The sequence below is a fragment of the Chrysochloris asiatica genome, unplaced genomic scaffold (assembly GCF_000296735.1).
Source record: "Chrysochloris asiatica unplaced genomic scaffold, ChrAsi1.0 scaffold00002, whole genome shotgun sequence".
Classification (NCBI taxonomy): Eukaryota; Metazoa; Chordata; class Mammalia; order Afrosoricida; family Chrysochloridae; genus Chrysochloris; species Chrysochloris asiatica.
In genome coordinates this window covers 24,329,789-24,337,300 of record NW_006408520.1, presented here as the reverse complement: position 1 = coordinate 24,337,300, position 7,512 = coordinate 24,329,789, and positions in this window count along the sequence as shown.

The following is a 7,512-nucleotide window of genomic DNA, read 5'->3' as shown; positions in this document are numbered from 1 at the left end:
ATCATAAATATAGATGCAAAAATTCTCAGCAAAATCCTAGCCAATAGAATTCAATAACATTTCAAAAAATAATACCTATGATCAAGTGGGATTCATACCAGGGATACAAGCATGGTTCAATATTAGAAAAGCAATCAGTGTAATATACCACATATATAAAACAAAGGAAAAAAACTACATGATCATATCAATTGATGTAGGAAAGGCATTTGACCAATTTCCACATCAATTCCTGATTAAAACACTTAACAAAATAGGAATAGAAGGGAATTTCCTCAACATAATTAATAGCACATATAAAAATCCAATATCCAGCATTACTCTCAATGAAGAGAAATGGAAGCATTCCCTTTGTGAACAACAATCAGACAAGGATTTCCTTTATTCAATATTGTGTTTCCTTTATTCAATATTGTGTTCCTATTCAATATTGTGTTGAAAGTCTTAGCCAAAGCTACAAGGCAAGAAAAAGAAATTAAAGGCTTCCCTAAATTGTCAAAGAAGAAGCAAAACTCTTTCAATTTGCAGATGATATAATCCTATATATTGAAAATCCCAAAGCTTCAGCAAGAAAGTTATTGAAACTCAGACTCATTGAAAGATCTAGCAAAGTGGTAGGGTACAAGATCAACATGCAAAAATCAGTTGAATTACTCTGCACTAATAAAGGCTGCTCTGAAAAGGAAACTAGGAAAGCATACCATTTACATTGTCACCCAAAAGATGAAATGCTTAGGAATAAATATAACCAGAGAAACCAAAGACTTATACAAAGAAAACTAGAAAACACCACTACAAGAAAATTTAAAAAATGGAATACTTGACATTGTGAAAATGTCCACATTATCCAAAGCAATCTATAGCTATAATGCAATCCCAATCCAGTTCCAACATCAGTCTTCAAAGAGATGGAAAAATCAGACAACTAACTTTATATGGAAAGAAAAGAGACCTTGGATAAGGAAATCATTGCTTAAGAATAAGAAACAAGTTGGAGGTCTTTCACTCCCTGATCTCAACACCTACTACCCAATCACAGTGCTCAAAATACTGGTCCAACAAAAGATACATAGAACAGTGGAGCAGAATTAAGAACCCAGAAGTTAATCCATCCTCATACAGTCAACTAATTTTTGACAAAGGGCCAAAACATGTTAAATGGGGAAAGAGACAATCTTTTCAATAAATATAAAATCTAGAACTCTAAAGATCATCAGTGAGAAAATAGGGATGAATTTAGGGGCTCAAATATGTGGTCTAAATACACTGTCAAACCAACAAACAAAAAATAGTAGAAGACAAAATAGATGATTGGAAGGGACCTCATAAAAATTAAACATTTTTGTGCATCAAAAGATTTCACCAAAATTAAAAAAAAACACACAAAAAAAAACAGCCCACAGAGTGGGAAAATTTTTTTTGCAATGATATTTCAAACAATGTACTAACTAATCTCTCAAAATTATTGAAAACTACAACACCTCTATGAGAAAAAGACTAACAATTGAATTTAAAAATGGGGAAAGGACATCAGCAGACACTTCACCAAAGAAGACATTCAGGCAGCCAACAAATATATGAAGAAAAGTTTATGATTATTAGCCATTGTTGTTATTGTTGTTGGTAAGTGCTATCGAATCGGCTCCAGCTCATAGTGACCCTCAAGGTTTCTGGCCTTGAGGTTCAAACAGACCTTGAGGTTGAGTGCTTATCCTATGGTGCCACACCAGGAGAGAGATTCAAATCAAAACAACAATGAGATATCATCTCCCCCCAGAACAAATAGTAAAGTTCAAAAAAACAGAAAACAACAAATGTTGATGAGGGTGAGGAGAGACTGGAACACTTCTCCATTGCTGGTGGGACTGTAAAATGGTTTAACCACTGTGGAAAATAGTATGACACTTTCTCAGAAAGCTGGAAATAGAAATATTTATATGACTCAGCAATTCCTCTACTTGGTATAGATCATCAAGAAATAAGAGCCAGGACACAAGTAGATATATGCATACAAATGTTCACTGCAGCACTATTCACAATAGGTGAAAGATGGAAACAGCCTTAATGTTCATCAATGGAAGAATGGATAAACAAACGTTGATACATGCACAAAATGGAATACTATGCAATGTTGAAGAATAATGATGAATCTGTGAAATACCTCATGGTGTTTCAAACATAGCATGGTTGAATCTGGAGGACATTATGATGAGTGAAATAAGTCAGTCACAAAAGGATAAATATTGTATGAGAACACCATTGTAAAAGCCCAATAAAATGTTTTCTTACGAAAAGAAACATTCTTTGATAGTTACCAGATGAGGGAGAGAAGGGAGATTAATTCACTCGCTAGTGGGTGTTATTGTTTTTGTTGTGAAGTGCTGTTGAGTTGGCTAGATGGTAGACACATGATAATCTGAGTGAAGGGAATGGCAAAATACTAGAAGTAGGAGGGCAGTCATTATACAAAAAGAGGGAGGTTGGTAAAAGAATGGTAAAGTCAGGTGAAGACACAGGCAGGGAAGCAAGAGCTAAAGGGTATAGAGGTAAATAGTGTTACATACACAATATTGGAGGAGCAGTGTTCTTCAGGTAGATACCTGGACAGTGTTCTTCAGGTAGATACAAGCTGAAGGGGTATGGTAGGAAGAGTGGGAGTAAAACCAAAAATATATAAGGATTTATAAGGATATTTGTACATGGGTGTCTGCCTTGGCTAGAAACACAACTATGAATGTGATGAAGTATACAGTGAGCAAAATTATGAAAACGACTTAGATATTATGAAGCATCTTAAGGCAATGAGTTGCTGAGCCTGGGGGCTCAGGGCCACAGTCTTAGGAGATACAATGGTCAATTGGCATAATATAATCTACAAAAAACAGTGTTCTACATACTATTTGGGTGAGTAGCATCTGGGATCTTAAATGCTCATGAGCGGTCATCTAAGGTCTCTCCATGTGCAGAAGAAAGAAGAATGATGAGAACTGAAGATGCTTGGAATCAGTTTGTCCAGTGGACTAATGGAACACGTGATCATCAGTCTCCATGACTCTTAGACCAGAAGAACTAGGTGGTTGTGGGCTATCACTACCAACAGCTCTAAAAGTGATCATGTTAGAAGGTCCTGGGTAGAGTGGGAGAAAATGTGGAGCAAAATTCAAAATTATAAAAAAAGACTGGGCTTACTGATCAGAAATAGACTGGAGGACCCCAAGACTATGGTTCTCTACCACCCCACAGATCTGAAAAGGAACTCACCCTTGTGGTCCAATTTTCAGTAAAGCAATAGATAGGTTTATAGGTGGGACGGCAACACTAGTAATGTATGTTCATCATGAAATGGTCAATCATTCAACATCAAAAAGGCAACATTTATCTAAGGACAAAGTTAAGAAGGGACAGGAAGGAGGGTGGAATGGAAATAGGAATCATAGGGAGGAAGTGGGATAATTGTTGTTGCATGGAAGGGATTTTAATCATTGACATGAAATCATATGAAGAATGAAATGGAACATATGAAGAGATGTTTACGATTATTAGTTATTGTTGTTAAGTACCATTGCATCAATTCCAACTCATAGTGACCATGTACAAGGTTTCCAGGGATCAGCTGGTATGTTTGAACTGCTGACCATTGTGGTCCACAGTCCACTGCTTATCTTATAGTGCCACATTAGTAGTCTAAGCAGACCTCATACCAGACAGAAACAGTGGGCCCATTGAAGGCCTAAACCAGTGTAACAATGAAGAGGAGATGATAATTTTGAAAGATCTAATGAAAGAGGGCAGTTGCTGTAATTCTTTTGATGCAGTGGCCAGCAAGGGGAAAAAGAAAGAAATAAAAATAATACTAGGATTTTAAAACTTGAGTGAAAGCAGAATAGTTGCTATTGTTTTTTTAGGTACCATCCAGTCGATTCTTAATCATGGTGACCCTGTGTACACCAAAACAAAGCGTTATCTTTAGCTAAATGTTACTTGCTTGTGATATTAATGACACTGTTTGATGACTTCCACATTCTGTTGGGTCACCTTTCTTTGGAATGGGCACAAATATTTATGTCTTCTAATCAGGTGGACAGGTAGCTCTCTTCCAAATTTCTTGGCAGAGATGAGTGAGTGCCTCCAGGGCTGCATCAGTTTGTTGAAAGGTTTCCATTTGTATTCCACCAAGTCCTGGAGCTTTGTTTTATGCCAATGTCTTCAGTGCAGTTTGAACTTTTTCCTTCAGTACCATCGGTTCTTGATCCTATTGAAATGTTTGACCATTAACCATTTCTTTTTGGTACAGTGACTCTGTATCTGTGTACATCTTTCATCTTTTGATGCTTCTGTAATATTCAATATTTTGCCTATGTTGTTGTCAGTTCCAACTTGTAGTAACCCTGTATAGGGTTTCTGAGGCACTACTAGTGGGTTTGAACCACTGACCTTGAAGTTCAAACAGATCTTGCAGCCCAATGCTTATCCTACTTAAATATTGCAAGTTGAGGCTTGAATTTTTCTTCATTTTTTTTTATTTCAGTTTGAGAAATGCTAAGTGTGTTCTTCCCTTTTGGCACATTTCATTTTAGTGCTTGATTTTATGTTTGTAAGCTGCTCTTTGCCATTTTCTGTTCAGATCTTTTATCTTCTCATTTCATCCATTTTTTAGCACCTCTACACTGGAGAGCAAGTTTTAGCGTCTCTTCTGACATTCATTTTGGTCTTTTCTTTCTTTCTTGTCTTTCCAATGACCTTTCTCTATGATGTTCTTGATGTCATCCCATATCTCTTTTGTTCTTTGGTCATTAGTGTCTAATGCATCAAACATATTCTTGAGATGGTTTCTAAATTCAAGTGGAATATATTCAAGGTCGAATTTTGATTTTCTCTAATGGAATTTTCTTCAGCTTCAGTCTGAACTTGCATATGAGCAATGATGTTCTGTTCTACACTCTGCCTATGGCCTTGTTTTGACTGATAATATTGAGCGTTTCCATTATCTCTTCCCAGAGATATAGTCAATTTGATTCCTTTGCATTCTGTCTGGTGAGGTCCATGAGTATAGTCAAAATTTATGCTTTTTTAAAAAGGTATTTACATCGAATAAGCCACTGGTCTTGCAAAATTCTATCATGTGGTCTTCAACATAATTTCTATCACCAAGGCTATATTTTCCAATTACTGATCCTTCTTCTTTGTTTCCACCCTTTGCATTCCAATCATCAGTAATTGTCAATAAATCTTGATTGCATATTTGATGAATTTCAGACTGAAGAAGTTGGTAGAATTCTTCAGTTTCGTCATCATTGGCTTCAGTGGTTGCTGCATAAATTTGAGTAATAGTGATATTAACTAGTCTTTCTTGTAGGCATATGGATATTATCCTATCACAGACAACATTTTACTTCAAGATAGATCTTGAAATGTTCTTTTTGATGATGAATGTGATGCCATTCCCCTTGAATTTGTCATTCCCGGCATAGAAAACCATGTGATTGTCAGATTCAAAATGGCCAGTACTAGTCCATTTCAGCTCACTAATACCAAGGATATTGAATTTCATGTGTTCTGTTTCATATTTGACAACTTCTGATTTTCCTAGATTCATACTTCGTACATTCCATGTTCTGATTATTAATGGTTGCTTGCAGCAGTTTCTTCTCATATTGAGTTGTGCCCCATCAGCAAATGTAGGTCCTAAAAGCTTTACTGCATTCGCTTCATCTTGGTCATCTCTATTTTATGTAGGCACCTCTTTCCCAGTTGCACTTTGAGTGCCTTCCAACCTGAATGGATCATCGTCTGGCATATATATGACAATATTCTGGCGCTATTCATAATATTTCCATCTTCTGGCTTTATATCTGATAATGTTTTGCTGCTATTCATAAGGCTTTCAATGGGTAACAATTCTGAAGTAGTCTGCTTTTTCTCCTTCTTAGTCTGGAAGCTCAGCTGAAACCAGTTTACTACTGGTGACCCTGCTGGTATTTAAAATACTGGTGTCATAGCTTCCAGCATCACAGCATCACACAAGTCACCATGTACAACAAACTGACACATTATAATGATAGAACAGTTGTTGTTGTTGTTGTTAAGTGCTGTTTAGTCTGCTCTGACTCATAGTGACCCAGTATAGGGTTTCCAAGGAGCAATTGGTGAGTTTGAACTGCCAACTTTGTGGTTCAAACAGACCTTGCCGTCCAGTGCACTATCCTGTAGCATCACACCGGGATAGCAGCACCATTAAAACAAATAAAGTTCACTGAAGGAAATCCTCGTCTTGGCTGGTTGTGAAGCTTCATGCTGAGTTTGATTTTGGCAATTTTGGAGGTGATGATTGGAGATTCTCTGCCGGCATATGAGTGATGGCTGAGTCAAAGGATTTTTCTACAAAGAGTATAAATCGTGGTTGATTCTGGGAGACAGATCCAAGGTGCCTTTCCTCGTGCTGAAGCCATCATGTCTATCAACATATTTGGATAATAAATGATGTTTTCAAGTCCCGTAATTTGAAGTAACATCAGTATTTTAAGTTGGGGGATGTGCATGTTTGTGTGAGTGATATTTTTTGTCCTTTAATGATTTAGTGATTTTCACTTGCAAACAGTTTTTATAGTGGAAGGCAGGGGGCAGCAGAATCCCATTTTTCAAAAGAGATTCAGGCTGTAATCTCATTAAGATTTTTATTCTGTTATCTTTAAAAAACTTTCCATTAAGGAAACCCTATCCTCTTTTTAAAGTTAGAGAAAAGAACGTCTTTCCTAAGTTGCTGTCTTGAGTTCAGCATTTGATCTGAAGTTTTACTTTGGGAGAACGAGCCTCTAATTTGATTATATTGACTTTTTGTTATTGACAGCGTTATATTTTATTAAGAAAAGTTCAAAAGTGTTAATATAAGAACAGGCAAAAGGAATGGACTAAAACTTAATGGAAAAAAAGAAATAATAAAATAAAAAATGAATGATTTTAATAGATAACTTTTTTCATATCACATTAGAAAAAATGTATTTATAATTCTCAGTGTTACCTATGATGTAGGGACATTGCTACTTGTGATACAGTGGAGGTCGGGAGACCTTGTAGCTGAAGTTCTGAAAATGTATGTCATTGTTGTATGCCCTGAAGTTGATTCCCACTCATATTAGTACAAAATAGAGCTGCGCGTAGAGTTTTCTAGAAGGAGCTCTGGTAGCGTAGTGGTTATGAATCAGACTACGAACCTCAAGGTCAGCAGTTCCAAACTATCAGCTGTCCTGTAGGAGAAAGATGAGGCTTTCTGCTTCTATAAAGATTTACAGCCTCGAAAACCCTGTACAGGGTCGTTATGAGTCAGAACCAACTCCACGGGACATGACCACCACCAATCTTTACAGGAGAGTCCTGGTGTGGCACCATAGGATAAGAACGTGACTTCAAGGTCGGTTTGAACCATAAGGCTGGCAGTTCAAACTCACCAGCCGCTCCTTAGAAACTCTACATAGCATCACTAGGAGTTGGAACCAACTCGACAGCACTTAACAA